General features: G+C 35.3%; 1 pseudogene; it reads left to right on the forward strand.

The window, feature by feature from the left end:
- The first annotated feature begins 14,590 nt into the window (after window positions 1-14,590).
- On the forward strand, window positions 14,591-15,921 carry LOC120113496 (annotated as a pseudogene).
- The last annotated feature ends 1,431 nt before the right edge of the window (window positions 15,922-17,352 follow it).

The raw sequence follows: 17,352 nt of genomic DNA on the forward strand, positions 1-17,352 counted from the left end.
TGAAAAATGGTGTTCTTTTGCTGCTCAATGGACATATCTTTTGTATTCCCAAAGGTCACTTCTCCTAAACATTTCTTTTGGCAAATGATGTCTCTTGATACAACCTGCAAGTCAAAGAAACAATCTACATTTTCAAAGTTAGAATAATCATCTTTAGCCTTGTATTTTGTCAATAGGCATTCTCGAATCAAGCACTTTGAGGAATAAGCACTTGTTCTTGGATCAATTTCCTCCATGGTTATTGCATTTCCTTTCCTTATAGCCTCAACACTTTGCTTCATTTTGGCTTGATCATTCTGGACTTGTTTAGGCGTTAAAGGAGTAAGGATAATCTACTTCCCTTTATGGCTGAACGAGTATTAATTGGTAAAACAATCATGAATAGTCCTTTTCTCGTATTGCCATGGCCTCCCAAGAAGTAGATGGCTAGCGTGCATAGGGACAACATCACACATAACCTCATCTTTGTATTTGCCTATGGAAAAAGGAATTATCACCTGTTTGCTAACGTTGAGTTCTCCTGGTTCATTGAGCCACTGCAACTTATATGGATTTGGGTGCTTCATTGTTTTCAAACCAAGCTTTTCCACCATTATTGTACTGGCCACATTAGTACAACTTCCACCATGTATAATAACAAAACATACATTCTCATTCACATGGCATCGGGTATGGAATATGTTTTCTCGCTATACATTATCTTCCGCAACTTGAAGATTCAAACTTCTTCTAATTACCAAGGCTTCTCCTCCATCAACGGGATCTGCAAGAGTTATTTCTTCATTGACTTCAGTAGGTACTTCTTCTTCTTCTTCAGATTCAGATTCTATTTCACCATTTCCAAGTAAAAGCATAGTGTTCCGGTTAGGGCATTGTGTAGATACGTGGCCCCTCCCAAGACATTTAAAGCATCTAATGTCTCTTGAACGTTCAGTAGTTTGCTTTCCTCGGTTGAAGTCTTTGTTTGCTTGCTGATTCTTTGAAGATTCGACTTGTTCTTTGACAGGAGGAGGAGTTGGTTTCTTGATGTTGTTTGGACTCCATTTGGATGATGTAGGTGCAATATTGCGAGATGTGTGTCTCCTCTTTAGTTGCCTTTCAATTTTCATTGCCATTTGCACCATCTCATCCATTTCGATGTAATGATACAATTCCAAGGTATTGGCAATTTCGGGATTAAGTCCGGCAAGGAATCTCGCCATAGTTGCTTCACGATCATCCTCAACGTTAACTCGGATCATTGCTACTTCCATCTCTTTGTAGTAGTCCTCCACACTCCTATGGCCTTGTTTAAGATTCTGTAACCTTTGAAACAAGTCACGGTGATAGTGAACTGGAATGAATCGTTTCCGCATAATACCTTTCATTTCAAGCCAAGTTGAGACCGATCGTTCTCCATTCCTCCTTCGGTTCAAGGTAAGTTGATCCCACCATATTAAAGCATAGTCTATGAACTCCATGGCTGCCAATCTCACTTTCTTCATTTCGGAATAGTTGTGGCAACTAAAAATATGTTCCACTTTGCTTTCCCATTCGAGATAAGCTTTAGGATCAGTTTTTCCTTGAAATTGAGGAATTTTGATCTTGATATTACTCAGATTGTCATCAATAATGGCACGTCTAGGGCCTTGGAATGCTACTTGTTCTCCCTCGTCAAAATTTTCTTGAACATCTTCTTCTGGAGGGGGTGGTGGTTGTTGTCTTCTAGGAATTCTATTATTACGGCCTGGTGGTAGATCCTGGAGTTGATCTATATTTTCATGAAGAGCATCGAACTCTTCACGAAACATTCTCATCATTTCGCCAATGAGTGCCTGCATTTGTAAGTTTGGTGTTCCTGCATTTTCTCTGGGGCTTTGAGACATGGTTAGTGCAAATAAAATGAATTTAAAACATTACCAGCACACTCACAAATCCTCACTTGATTACTCTAAGAAAATTCAGATTGCACTCCACTCACTCTCGTGTTTGGACTCGGGGATATGTTCCTTGGCTTTTTTTGATCCCCCTTCTGATCTCACCCTCTCGTTTGCCTTTTACCGCTCAATTCTCTCTTGTGGGTCCTTTTTAAGAACTAACTCAAGATTAAGCAAGTTTCTTTAGTTTGTGCGTCGGTTTAGAATGGTTAGGAATAGAAAATGGTTATGATAAGGGTAGTATAGAAAAAGGTTTAGAAAAAGATATGGTAATGAAATAAGAAAAGATGAAAGAATAAAGAAATGAAATGATAAAAAAATGAAGATAACTTACAACTCAAGTTGCAACACTTACTATCTTCCTTCACAAGAAACAACAAGGATACCACCGTCAAGTTTGCTGTTGGGGCAGATTGTAATATGCTTCTCTTTGGGTGTATTTGCAACTTTCTTCACTTTTTCTTTGCTTTTGATTTTCTTCTTTTCTTTTCTTTCTTTTGCACTCCAATTTTATTGTATGAGTCTTTTCTTTTTCTTTTTCTTCTTTCTCGTTGCTTTTTTTGTTGTTGTAGCACTTTGAATGTCAATCCACCAAAGCTCTGATTACCGCTTGATGTAAGGCTAACCAGGCTTCTTCAATAATGGAGAAGATGGCAACCTTGTTATTTCCCGATCTAGGAGAGACACCAAATGCTACACCTTGAATTGAAAAGTAATTTGCACAAAAGAAGAATAATTGGTTAAGTAAATGAATAATTAAGAAAAGAAATGGAAAAAATTGAAATGGATAGAATAGTTATCAAAGAAGAGCTACGAAAGTGTTGTAGAATGATCCTTCAAGTGATGATGGATTCAGCCTCCAATGGTGGTAAATGGACGAATGCCTTGTTGATGATGAAGGATGATTATATGGGTGTGAAGGGATATGGATAATGGTGATGGAAATAATAATGGAATGTGATGGAGTTGGCGTGAAAGTGATGATGGAAGGTGGTAATGAATAGATAGTATCTTATAAGACTAAGAAGGAACCAATGCTATAAAGGAGGAAAGTCCCGTTTCTTATAAGTCGTTATAAGGGATGGTATTAAGGACTTTGACCCTCTATCTATAAGAGATAGGAACCAGAAGTATCAAGGTGAAGGAATGACGCCACAAGCTTTAGAAAGGCTTGTTTAATCGATATAGTTCTAAAAAGAACTTGAAAAGAGAATAATCTCACAAGAGTTTAATTTATCAAAAGGGTTATCTTACAAATGAAATATCCAAGCCTATTTATAGGCTAGCATAGGTTTGGCCGAATAAACATGTGTTCATTCGACTAAATACATGACTATTAAATAGAAATACATGATGTTTTAATGAATGAAGATGTCATTGGCCGAATGGTCTCCTTGCTCTTCATCTTGGCACCAATTTTGAATCAAAAGGATGCTTAGGCCGAATAGAGATAACCCTCTTCATTTTGGCACCCATTTCATCCACACGCATGGCACATGTGTGGGCTGGTCATGAGTCACTCAAATGGGTGGCTTGGGGTCTTATGGTGTGTCTCCTACTTGGCGTGAAGTTGAGCAGCAACTTAGGTGTGACTTTGCATCCAACTTGCTTCTAGATGACATGGCGTCAATGGGGCAGCAACTATTTATGAAAGGTCACATTTGTGGAAGGCAACCTTTCATCATTTGAGGTACTTCCAATGTGTTTGAGCTGAAGATGAGCTGGCCATAGATGCAATACATGACAATGAGTCTTAGGACAGCTCCTTGTGAAAGGGCACTTCTCGGATTGGCAACTCTTCGCGAAAAGGTACGAATTCACAAAATTCGACCTAGACCATATTTGTAGTGCTCTGTGTGGTGAAGATGATGGTGCAACTCTCCAGCTGAAAAGAAGTCTCTAGCTAGCTCAAAAGTCCAGCTCAAGTGAGCTATGAGCTCGGAGGTCAGCTGACAACTTTTCATCATTTGTTCTTCATGATCTCCCGAGTCATCTTATGGAAGTTTCCCTAGCTCATTGACTCCCATGCTAGCTTTAAATCAGCTCCCAACATGTGGCCGAACATGTACCTACAAAAGAAAGCTTTTATAAACTAAGTAATATAAAATATAAATATATTAATATGTAAGCTATTGTCATAACTATGGTATAAAGAAAGATTTAGTTGAAGAAAATCCCCCTTTGATTATTGTGAAAGGTTGGAGATGCAAGTCCATTTTTGACGCTGAATTGGATCACATCAGTTCATCATTAGTGCATTGTATTTGGCTTGAGCTGCAGCCTTCCATTTCGAGCTTTTCATGGCTTCTCGAATCGTCCTTGGTTCTTTATCTGAGCAGGCCACTTGAAAAATTTTTGGTTTCTGAATTCCATTCTTGCTTTGGGTTACCATAGGATGAACAGTTCATTGCTCTTCAGCAGGTTGTGACGCTTCACAAGCCCCTAACTCATGTTCAACAGCATCACTACTTGAGTTGGTTGACGCATGAGACTCATGTTCTCCTGGACCAGCTTCTACAGCAGGTGCTATTAAGTCACCGCCTACATATGCATTGTCCTCTACAGCGACAATTGCTCATGATGAACCAGGTAGACACGTGTCAGGATTCTGCCCACAGTCACGAGCTGGAGTTAGTGCTACTGTAACAGTCTGAATTAAGCCTTTAGTCGGCTGTATTACAGGTAAAATATTGACCGAGGAACCAGTGTCACCACGGCTTCGATCAACCACCTGTCCCTCAGAGTAAGGAAATACTTCTTCATCGAACACAACATGTCTCAAAATATAGATATTCACATTCTCATCTAAACACTTTTACCCTTTGTAAGAGTGACTGTAACCAAGAAACATGCATTGTTTCAACCTGAAATCAAGTTTGTGCTGATTAAAATATCTCAAAAGAGGAAAACAGGCACACCCAAAAACTTTAATCATGGAATAATCAGGGATTTACTGGTAAAGAACCTCAAAGGGGGATTTGACATTTAACACTTCAGTTGGCAGCCGATTTATCAAGTGTACTACTGACACAAAAACATGACTCCAAAACTTCAAAGGTAATGCAGCCCCAGCTAGTAAGGCTAAACCCATTTCAACAACATGAATGTGCTTTCTTTCAGCCTTCCCATTCTGTTCAGAGGTACTCGGACACAAGACCCTGTGTTGAACACCATTTGTAAGAAACCAGCTTCTAAGCGCTTGATACTCTCCACCTCTATCAGACTGTAAAACTTTAATTTTAGAGTCAAATTGAACTTCAATCATCTTGAAGAAGTTAAGAAAACACTGCATAACCTCATACTTTCTTTTAAGTAGATATACCTAAGTGTGCCTACTGTAAACGTCTATGAAAGAGACATAATATGCAAAACCATCAACAGAAGCAGTTGGTGCTGGACCCCATACATCTGAGACAACCAATTGAAACGATTTCTTATATTCAGTTAAAGACGTACAAAATAGTAGTTTATGAGCTTTGCTTTGTAAGCAAGCTGTATAAACACGAGACAACTTATTTTCACTAGGAACGACTTTACACGCTTTCATTACGGCTCGAACAACAACTATAGACAAATGACCAAGGAATTTATGCCACAAATCCAGTGAGTTGGATGCTTTCGAGACATGATTCAATTGCAAGCTTGAACTCTTTGAAGCGTGTGACTACAGTTGATACAATCCATCAGGCGGAGCCTCCCTTTCAACAGAACCTCCTGAGTCTGTGTGTCCTTCACAAAGCACTCAAATGAGTGAAATTCGATAAACACCTTATTGTCACGAGTGAACTGTGACACAGACAACAAATTCTTCTTTATACTCGGCACATGGAGCATATTTTGTAATAACAAAGGCTTCGAGTTACTTAACAAATAGGATTATCCTATATGAGAGATCTTAACACCCTCTCCATTTCCCATAAGCAATGTATTTTTACCTGTGTAAGAAGCACCAGAGTTAAACACAGATAGATCATTGGTGACATGATGCGTCGCTCCTGTATCTGGATACCAAACAGTGTCAGCAGCGTTGGTTGAGACATTTCCAGAAAGCACTGTGGAGACAAACGCTGTTGGCGAAGAAGGCATTGAAGAACCAAAGGGATTCTTCCCAACACTAGAGCCAAAAGAGGAGTCACCAGAAATTGCATTCATGGGAAGTATAGACACCAGATATGGTACCTGAGGGGGGAACACATTACCACCCTGATAATAAGGCATTGATCTGAACGACTGTACACCAGGAAAAAATGAGTTAGCAACAGGATGATAGAGGAACATAGGAGATTGAGGAAGCCCAAGACTCATCGAATGACTATACGCATGCATGCTAGCAATAGTTTGCTGCTTATCACCCGATATACTACGAGACTGTTTAAACCCATCTCTAGCCGACATAGAAGAATCAGCCACTCCAGAGTAATCACGATCAAACCTGTGATAGTATTTCTGAACAACATGGCCAAATTTTCCACACAGCTGACACTGAGGCCGATTAGAGTTATTGAAACGACCACAGCCTCTACCACGAGAGTTGTCGCCTTGTTGGTTTCTTGCTTAATTAGACTATGACTGAGATGAGGAATTTCCAGCAACCGATTTCGATTCTTGATAATCTTTGTCACTAGAATGAGTTGCTATATTGACAGAAGCACTCTCACACAAAAAAAGTTTCTGTCGAGCTTCACAGTCAAGAAGCATTTTAGTTAGAATATCTAATGACAAGGAATCACACGAGGCTATAGCAATGATAGACTCAAATTCCACCGATAACCCAGCCAAGAGAACACTAACATGTTCTTGTTCAGTTACTAAACTTCCTGCAGCATTCAGCATGTCACAAATGGATTTTACCTTAGCCAGATACTCGCTCACTGTAAACCCAGCCTTCCTTTGCGAATGAAGACTATGTCTAAGAGCAGACACTTTCGCACTAGACCTTGCACCAAAGAGCCTTGAGATGGCACTCCAAATAGTGAGCGTGGATGTCAGATCAGTGAGGTGAGGAAGAACTTCTGTACTTACAGTGGTTAAGAGCCAAGACGCCAATAGTTTATCTTATTGTCTATAAACCACAAAGGCATGATTCTCTTCCTCTTGTCCTGACTCATTCACAACAGACTCACTAGGAGCAGAAGCATCATTAGACACATATTTCAATAATCCATACCATCAATGATCAACAGTACTTGATGTTTCCACAAGAGATACGTGGTTTCAGACAGTTTCACAATGTCATGTTTAGGAATGTGTTGAACAGTCAAATTAACCATAGAAGAGGCCATGAAAGGGGTAACTAGCAAGAAAGTCAACAAGAAGTTGAGTAAAAAACACACCTTACCACCTACTTATAGTGGATCAAAAACTTGCAACTAATGTTAGTGTACTTCGCACCCATCAAAGACAGCTATCGAGAAAAAACCAATATCTCATGCATCGCGTAAAGAAATACTCAAGAAACGTCGAGCAGCGGATAGCAAGATGCCCCAGATCTTGGCAAATGATACCATGTTATAGTTTGACTATAGCGTTCGATGATCGCAAGAAGAACCAAAATGAAATAACAAAGAAATAAGAAACAAGATTGCTGAATTGCATCGTATTGATTAATTTCCTCTTCACCACAGAAGCTATACTTATACAACTAATTTGAGCAGTTCTAGAAACTAAAACAGTTTCAACAGTTTTACAACAACCTCAACTAATCCACAACAAACTAACTATGAGAAGAGAACTAAGCAATCAGCTAACTTCAGCTTACACACACTAACAAAAAATTCCACAAAAAAAATCAAATTTCTTAAAGCTGATGAAGGAGATATAGTCGAACATGAAGTAGAAATAGAGGGCTCGTATATTTTCAGAATCTGTTAACCTCAAATTCTTTTCAGATAGATGAGAGTATTATGGAGGGGATTGAGGGGAGTCTAATAGATGATGTGAATAATTCTCTTACGCATCCATTCACAAAGCAATAAGTTTATATTGCAGTAAAACAATTAAGCCTGTTTAAGGAGACAGAGGAGGATGTCCTTGGAGCTTTATTTTATAAGTGTTTCTGGCATTTGATTGGAGATGAGTTGGCGAATTATTGTATTAATCTTATTCAGGGACGAGCGGATATAAGCCTAATCAATAACAATCACATAGTACTAATCCTTAAAGTGGCCTCACCTAAAAATTTGAGGTAATTTAACCCCATCAACTTACGTAATGTACTTTTTAAAGTCGTCTCAAAAATGCTGGTGATCAGGATGTAAAGGTACCTAGATGGTTGTATGGATGAAGGACAAAACACTTTTGCACCAGGTTAGTTGATTAAAGCTAATATTATAACTGCATATAAGTTGCTACATTCATTTATGAAGAAAAGAGAAGACGAGAAGAATGTATTTTACCTTAAAACTCGACATCAATAAAGTGTTCAGTGACATGATCAATCATCTTAAATGATGTAATGAGTGAGCATTTTAGCCTTCAAAGAGGATTGCGACAAGGGGATCTACTAAGCCCCTATCTATTTTTAATTTACAACAAAGGGCATTAAACTTTAATTATAGGGCGGTGTTGAGCAATGAGTTTTAAAGAGTGAGAATTAATATATACGCGCCAGATCTCTCATATTTGGTTCGTAGTTGACAACCTTATATTTGGGAAGTAATGCCACGAACGACTCTTCAAATAAAACAAATTTTGATGATATACGGAAACAACTCAGAACAACAGATCAATCCAAAGCGAAAAACAAGTCAGGTATTTTATTTAGTTCGAATATTATTGAAGAAAATCGTAGGAATGTTCAACGTATCTTGGAAGTCTTAAATTCATCCAACTTGGAGCGATAATTGAGGCTACCGACAATCGTAGGGCGTAGCAAAAATGGGGCTTTCAACAGTTTTAAGGATAAATACCACAGTGAAATTCGAAATCGGTGTATACGAAAGCTATCTCAAGGAGGTAACAAAGTTTTCATTAAATCTGTCCTTCAAGCAATCCTATTATACTGTGAAAAACTTGCAAAGAGCTTGAAGATAAAATGTTGAGGTTTTAGTGGCACAAATCATAACATAAGCGTGTTATCCATTGGTGTTCGTGTAAGGCGTTGAGTAGGCTAAAGGAAAGAGGAGGCCTCGGGTTCAGAGATATTACAAAGTTCAACATCATATTATTGGAAAAACAAGGGTGGAGGTTATTTTTGAATCCTTAGTCTCTTGTAAGCAGACTACTAGGAGACTTTCTCAACTCTAGATTAGGCTCGATGCCTTCTTACATTTGGAGGAGTGTGTGAAGTGTTAAGGGGTTACTAGAGAAGGGGTTAAGAAGGAAAGTAAGGAATGGTTGTTCCATCTCAGCATGAAATGACTTTTGGCTCCCGAGCGGGAAGCCGAGCGGGATCGAATCTCCACGAGATGATTTAGTTATGATGGTAGTCGAGCTGATAGATTCAAACTCAAAAAATTGTAAGAGGGATTTAGTTCGAAGGATTTTTGTGGAAGAGGAAATAGAATTAATTGCAGGGATTCTAATCTCCAAATTTATTCAGAAGAACTATCTAGTTTGGAGTGGAGAGAAATCTAGCTTGTATAATGTGCAAAGTGCGTATTGTTTGTTGCTAAAGGATATGATTATAACTGTTATGGAAAAAGTCGTGTTTAATAGCATTTGGGCGTGCGAGTGTTAGAGAAAAATCAAGCTCCAAATATGAAAGTTCACCCAAAAGTACTTACCAACAAGACAACCTTTACTAAAAACGTATCACAAATAATCCATATTGCATGAACTGTCCTACGGAAATAGAAACAAGAGTGCACGTTACTAGAGATTGTCATCTAGTCCGACAAGTGTAATGTGATCTGAGATTTTTTTGGCCGCCTCATATAGAAAAAGTTGATTTTACCGAGTGGATTTTATGGTTATTTAGTCATAAACAGAAATCAAAACATATAGAGATTCTGGTCACGATATGGGCATTATGATTTGTCTGAAATAAACAAATTCATCAACGACACGTATCACGACTAGGAGACATAGTTACCTTAATCCGCGCTGAGTGCTTTGATTTTTTTAGAGTAAATTTGCAGCTTCATGGAAGTCAGGAGATGCCCATTGTCGACTGGAGTCTGCTAAAATCCTCAAACGCCAAGATTAACTTCGACGTGCGTTTCATGCAAAACAAGGAGGAGGCTTGGTCAGGGGTTATTATAAGAGACAATGCAAGTAAAATTTTAGGGGCATGTCGAAGATTCAACAAAATTATTATCTCTTCTTTTATGGCGGAGGTAACAGTGGCAGTTCACGCGATTCATTTAACAACGAGTTTGGGTTTTTAGGAGATAGTTGGAGAAGGTGATTCTCGATTAGTAATCGAAAAGTTAGCATCCAAGAAGCCTAACTTTTTAGATGCTTTAACATGGAAAGCTCGAAAGAGGGGAGAATCCCTCTATGCATGTAGTTTTCAGCACACCATGAGGACAGGGAACATGGCGGCTCATCTCCTGGCAGCAACAACGAAAATCGGCTTGGAAGATCACTATTGGGTCGAGGAAGCCCCAAGATGTGTAGAACTTATTAGTGTAAAAAAATATTGTTTTAGTATAACTTAAAGAAATATTTATTTCTCAGATACAAATTTTAATTAAATCTAAGTATTTAAATATAATGGTTATAAATTATTGTTAACTTATTAGTTTCATAGTGTAAGCGGATTCTGCCTCACAGTAAAATTATATTTTTTTCTTTTAGGATTATGATTTAAGATTTAAGGTTTAAGGTTTATGATTTGGGTTTGAATTTAGGGTTTATGATTTGTGGTTTGAGGTGGAGTTGTAGGATTTGAGGTATTGATTTTAGGGTTTGAGATTTTAAGATTTAGAGTTTAAGATTGAGATAAAAATAGATATTATTTTATTGTGAGTTAAAAGATATTTATTTATATATTTTAATTGAATCTAAGTGATTAATTAATTTATTTATTTAAATATAATCATTATAAAATATTATATTAAAATATTTTAATATTAAATGATTCATAATTTATGCGCGTAGACATTGATTAAAGAAATTCAATCTCAAGGGAGATTTTCCCCAAAAATCACCTTTTTGTTATATATTTACCTGTCAGATACCCTTTCAGATATATTTTTCGATCTAACACCCATTGCAGAAAGGCAACTCATGCAACGCGCCTTACGCTGATGTGACGCCATGTGGGATAAGGCGCGGCCCATGAACCGCGCCTTACGACCGTGCCTTACGGCCGCGCCTTACGGCTCCTGTAAAGATCAGGGAGCTAATCTTGTAATTTTTTAAAATAATGGTGCTTAATATGTAATTAAATTTATTTAAGGTAATTTTTATGTAAAAACGTCAACTTTTTTAATTTATTTTTTTGTATATGGAAAAAAACTTTCTGCACTAAAATATTTAAATCTTCTTTTGCAAATTAGTTTATAACTCGACAATTTTTTATTTTTACATGAAATGAAATTACACAATACGTATAATATAGTATAGGAAAACTTTGAGAGTAAGTAATTTAAAATATGAATAATTTTATAAAAGTTTTATAACTAGTATTTCTTTTACAAAATGATTATGATGATGATAAGAAATATATTTATAATTTAAAAAATTATAAATTTCATATATTTTTGAAAAATTTATTGACTTTTAAAATTAATTGTTTAAAAATATTAAAATATTAAAATAAACTTTTAATTACAATTGAGGGATCAAATGAATTATTATTTATTAATTATTGTTTTTAATAACAATTAATAATATTTATTTATTTTTAATAAATTAGAATTTAATATTTAATTTATATTTTTTAAAATTAGTATGAGAAATAATATTTTAAATATATAGGTGATATTTTTTTATCTTTATATTCTTTTTTATTGAATTTTATTCACTTTTAATTATCATTTTTTTTATTTTATTCGCTTTTAATTCTTTTTTTGTATTTTTATTAAATTTTAAATATATGAGTTATAATTCAAATTAATCATTTATTCTACTATTATTTAACATCTAAAATTGTAACGAAATTCTATATAAAAAAAAAGAGAATGTAAAGATAAAAAATATCACCTATATAGTTAAAATATTCTTTCTAATGTTAAATTTAAAAAAATATAAAAAAAATATTAAATTCTAATTTTATTAAAAATGAATAAACATTATTAATTGTTGTTAAAAATTAATAATTAATGAATAATAATTCATTTGATCCCTCAATTGTAATTAAAAATTTATTTTAATATTTGTTTTATATTTTTAAAATTAATTTTAAAAGTCAATAAATTTTTCAAAAATATATAAAATATTATAAAATATTTCTTATCATCATCATCATTTTGTAAAAGAAATATTAGTTATAAACTTTTTATAAAATTTTTCATATTTTAAATTACTTATCCTTAAAGTTTTCCTATACTAGATTATATGTATTGTGTAATTTCATGTAAAAATCAAAATTTGTCTAGTTATAAAATAATTTGAAAAAAATATTTAAAGATTTTATTGTAGAAAGTTTTTTTTTTGCACGCACAAAATTTTTTTTAGAAAAATTGACAGTTTTACATAAAATTACCCTAACAAAAATTAATTATATATTAGACACCATTATAAAAACATATACGAAACTAACATCTGGTCCTTACAAGTGGCTCAATGCATGGTGAATGGGTCGCGACTTTTAACACGTGACGTAAGACACGATGCATACACGATGCATAAGTCACGTCTTTCTGCAAATATTAGATTGAAAAATATATTTAGAAAGGTATATGGTAAATATATAACAAAAATGTGATTTTTTTTTTTAGAGAAATCGCCCAAGGAAGGTCAGTAAAAGTACATGCCGGTTTTCGGGTGCATGGAAAACTGATGCTGTGCCACGTGGAAGAAACTTGATCCATATGTTGAAAGTACAATGCAGAGAACTGTAGAGAACTGCCCGCAGACTCTTTCTTCCCCTCTTCTCTCTTACATTACTCGACAAAAAGTGGAGATTATAGCAGGGTTTTGGTCCATTTCTAGTTTAAGTCTCTCTATTATGTTAAATTTTTTATTTTAATTCCTTTATTTTATTTTTGAGGATGTGTTTATACATCATAATATAATTATTACTTAACAATTATACTCTATTGCAATCATTTAGATACTTTTTGTAAGTATAATTTAATTACATTTTAATTATATATCTTACGTTTTATTATATATTTTATAGTTATATAGTTATATAATTTTAAATTCAAATAATTTTAATTATTATAAAAAGCTAATCTTACTAAAACATTTTTGAAAATATTTAAGTAATTATTTAACAATAAAATTATTAGGGTTCGAAAAATATTAGTGTGAACTATAGGAGTGTTCATGATCAATTAACTATATTGTTTAACCCAAACGATCGAATAATTATTATAATCTTTACTGAATTTTATTAATTTTAACCTAACAATTAAGAAATGATTGTCCATTATTGACAATTTGATTACAAGTTAACTCGTAACTTATTCTAAATTTCTTTTTCATATGTTTATTGTGCTAATTTAAATTATGATAAATATTATAAAATAAAAAATAACATAAAAATATTATAAAGAATATATTTCTTCATTTGATTATGATATAAATATTTTTTAAATAATAATAAATTTATTATTATGTTTTAATTTTAAAGAAAATTGAAGGGTTCTAAGTTAAATTTGTTGAGTTTTGAATATTTTTTCGTGAAACATAAACTAAATTTGTATTTAGAATGTAAAAAATGAGTGAACTATAAAATTTATGGTTTACCAATCAAAGGTGACAATGGCTAATGTTTGCCGACGATGATCGACAATGATGGTGGTGAGTGGTGATAGTGATGAGAGAATTTGATCAAATTCAGGGTTTAACTTAACATTCTATATATTGTTCAAGGGTCAAAATGATACTTCAATTAAAGTTCAAGGTTTAACTAATATTCTATCAAAAGTTCAGGAGTAAAATTAAAAATTTATACATTTTGACTAGGATGTCATGTCATCGAATTAACAGAAGTTAACGAATTAGCGACTAAAATTTAATAAATCGATTATATAAATGATTAAGTTTCAATAAATCAATAACTTAAGTGATTAAAATTTATGTTTTTGAATTTAGTAAGTAAAAGTGTCAAAGCATGAAAATAAAGTGACCAAAAGAGTAGTTTACCCTTGTTATAATTGAGAAGGGTTGGAGCCTTGAAGGATAGTGTGGTGGTTTTTACATAAATGAGTGGAGAGTGGAGGGCAGTTCTCATGGCGGCATTGCAGGGGCTTAAATTCCGTGCCATTATTGCTAGGAATTGAAGGGATAGAGAAAGTAAAAGGGAATGGACAAGTCCAAGGGAAAACCATCCCTGTTTTCTTCATTTTTAACCTCTGAAAAGAAACCCAAAGATCGTAGAAGAAAACAGGCTCTGTACTTTACTTAAAAGATCTAGCCACTCCAGAGGTCAGACATAGCAGAAACAACAAAGATGAGGTCAAAACGAAACCCCCAACAAACACTCATAGACTAACAACGGCCTTTAAAAACCCACCAGAAAAAGTTTCCACCATTGAAACCCATAAAGACCCTTAAGGAAAATCCAAAAACCAGCTCAGCACACAAGTGATCTGGGTAGGGTTGAGAGGCGGACACTAAATAGGGTGTTTCTGCTATGGATTTTTGGCCCAAATTAAGGAGGATTTCAGATTTCGTGCGTAACAAATGGATGGGTTCTTCTATCTAGGTGGACGAGAAGGAGTAGCAGCAGCAGCTGCAACAAACAAACAAGAAGAAGATAAAGAAGAGAGTCTGTATTTGTATAGAAACGAGGAGATCTACAATAGCAGCAACAACAACATAAACAACAAAGGGTTTGAGATATGGCCTCAGTATTATTACCAACAACAGCAGAACGTGAGCAACTACTCGTTTGGAGCGGGTCCTAGTCGAAGAACCACTGGGTTTAACTTATCAGATGAGTCTTCCTCGAGATCGGCAGGGTTCACGGTTACGAGGCAAGGAGGGATTAACTGCCAGGATTGTGGGAACCAAGCTAAGAAAGACTGTGCACATTTGAGGTGCAGGACTTGTTGCAAAAGCCGAGGGTTTCAGTGCCAAACGCACGTTAAGAGTACTTGGGTTCCCGCGGCTAAAAGGCGGGAGAGGCAACAGCAGCTCGCAGCTTTGCAGCAAGTGCAACAACAGTTTCGAGGAGAGATCCCAAAAAGGCAGAGAGAGAATCAAGGTGCTCCCTCTCTTTCCTGCACTCGTTTATCCCCCACCACATCAGGTAAAGCTTGTAGTTTACAATACAAACAAAGACAATCTAAACAAAAACAGATGAAAAATCGAAGCGGGATTGATGGGTTCTTTAAAGAAATGTTGGATATAGGTCTAAAATTGTGGATTTTCAAGAACCCTGTGTTGCTAACTTAAGCAAGACAAACTTTAATTTCTGTGAGGAATCGATATCTTTTCCTCCATTTTCCATTATTTCTGCCACTATTTGCTTGAAAAACTGACTAAGAATTCCCATAATATTCGAAAATAATTCAAATCAAGCCTCTCTTTCTTTCTGCTTTTCGTTTCTTTTCATTTTATTTAAGTTTTTACACCATGAAAAAATTAGGGTTGGAACTGGGGCAATTCCCTCCCGAAATGAATTCACAAGCAGTGTTTCACTGTGTTAAAGTAAGCGCAATGGACGACGTAGACGAGGAGTTCGCTTATCAAACGGCCGTTATTATCGCCGGGCATGTGTTCAAAGGAATTCTCTACGATCAAGGACCTGAAAATCGTTACAGCAGTGGCGGTGAAATTTCAGCAACTTAATCTCATAACAGCAGCAGCAGCTGCGCCCGCCACGACAACACAAGTTTCTACTACAAGCAATCCAGGCACAAATATGCGGGACCCTTCGGTCTACCAAACTCCACTTAACGCTTTCATTGCTGGTACGCAGTTCTTCCCACCTCCAGGGTCTTGATTTACGCCATGTTTCTCTTTCTCTCTCTATTGGAGGAGACATTTCCTTTTAAGAGATACCTGTCACTTGTCAGATTCATCGTTATCGTTGGTATTTTTCACTAGCTACTAGTATTTAAATGTTAACATCCACCGAACTAGACAGCATAGAATTTAAATGAGAATAGAAACTGAGGATGCATATGACATGGAGGATGTTGGTTTTTCTTTTCGAATTTCATATCAGGTTTTCAATAACTATTTTTATAAGATCGATGAGTAGTATTAGTTGTTAACTTCATTTTTTTTGTTTTCCGATTTGAGTGTACTTAGTGTAGCATGTGGATATATGCTTTTTTTTTTGTTTCTAGCTTTGTTGGGTTTTGGTTGATCTTCAATTTGCTTGCTTTCTGGCTGTTGTTGAACTCGAAGCCACTTTTTCCCATTTCTCCGTTTGCTAGCTTAGAAATAGGACGAGAAAAAATAGGGTTCGTGCAGGGCAGAAACGAAGAGTTTTCAAAACCGTTGTTCATTAATTTTTAAACACCTCTAAATATAGAAAAAAAAAACGAAAGAAAGTGCAAGATGCAGCTTTACTAGCATTTCATGCATTGGCAAATCTCCCTCTCTTCCTTTTTGGCAGATAATGTACGTATTTATACGTATATTAATCAATTTTTCATACGCATAAACTTATTAAGCATGAAAAAAAATAAACAGCTTGAATAGACGTGCATGGGTTGTGCGCCCTCTAATGGAAATCATACCTTTGCTCATTAGCCGATAAATTTTAATGCTTCTCTGCAATCATATGCATGTGATTTATGTTATATTTAGTCTGAGACTGATGATGTAGGCTAAGGAACGCAAGGTGTTAATGGATATGTATAGAGATGCTTCTGTTTGCTAGGCTTGTAGAATTATCACATGGGGTAGAGAAACTGAAGTATGATGTAACTTTCCTAAGTTTTGTAGCTTCTGATTCTAAAACATGTGCTCTGAACACTCGATCTTGAAGATTTTGCACCTTTTTAAGCGACCAACTCTTTTAACTGGGTGTTGTTTTCGTTGCTCTTAGTTTTATTATCGTTTGGAATTGGGGATTCTTCAAGATCATGAAACAAATAATGACTAGCGTTGTCCCCATTGCCGTTGCTTAAATATAGAAATAGGAGAAACATATTTGTTACTTGTAGAAGTTTCATGTAGGGTTTTATAGAGGATAACCAATATTAGTATGAATTCCAATGGAATAAAAGCATCTTTTCTTCCATATATTTTCGCTTCCTTATCCGTCGTTCCCTATGACGTAAGTCCGTTCTAACGATAGGGCAGATGTTTACAAATATTGGAATTTGATTTTCATATTGTTGAACATATTGAGCTATTTTAGTGGTAGGAGGAGTGTTGTTTTCCTTAGAGGTTTCAGGTTCGAGTAGTTATATTTTTAGGT

Source organism: Hibiscus syriacus, unplaced genomic scaffold, assembly GCF_006381635.1.
Source record: "Hibiscus syriacus cultivar Baekdansim isolate YM2019G1 unplaced genomic scaffold, ASM638163v2 tig00110209_pilon, whole genome shotgun sequence".
Lineage (NCBI taxonomy): Eukaryota > Viridiplantae > Streptophyta > Magnoliopsida > Malvales > Malvaceae > Hibiscus > Hibiscus syriacus.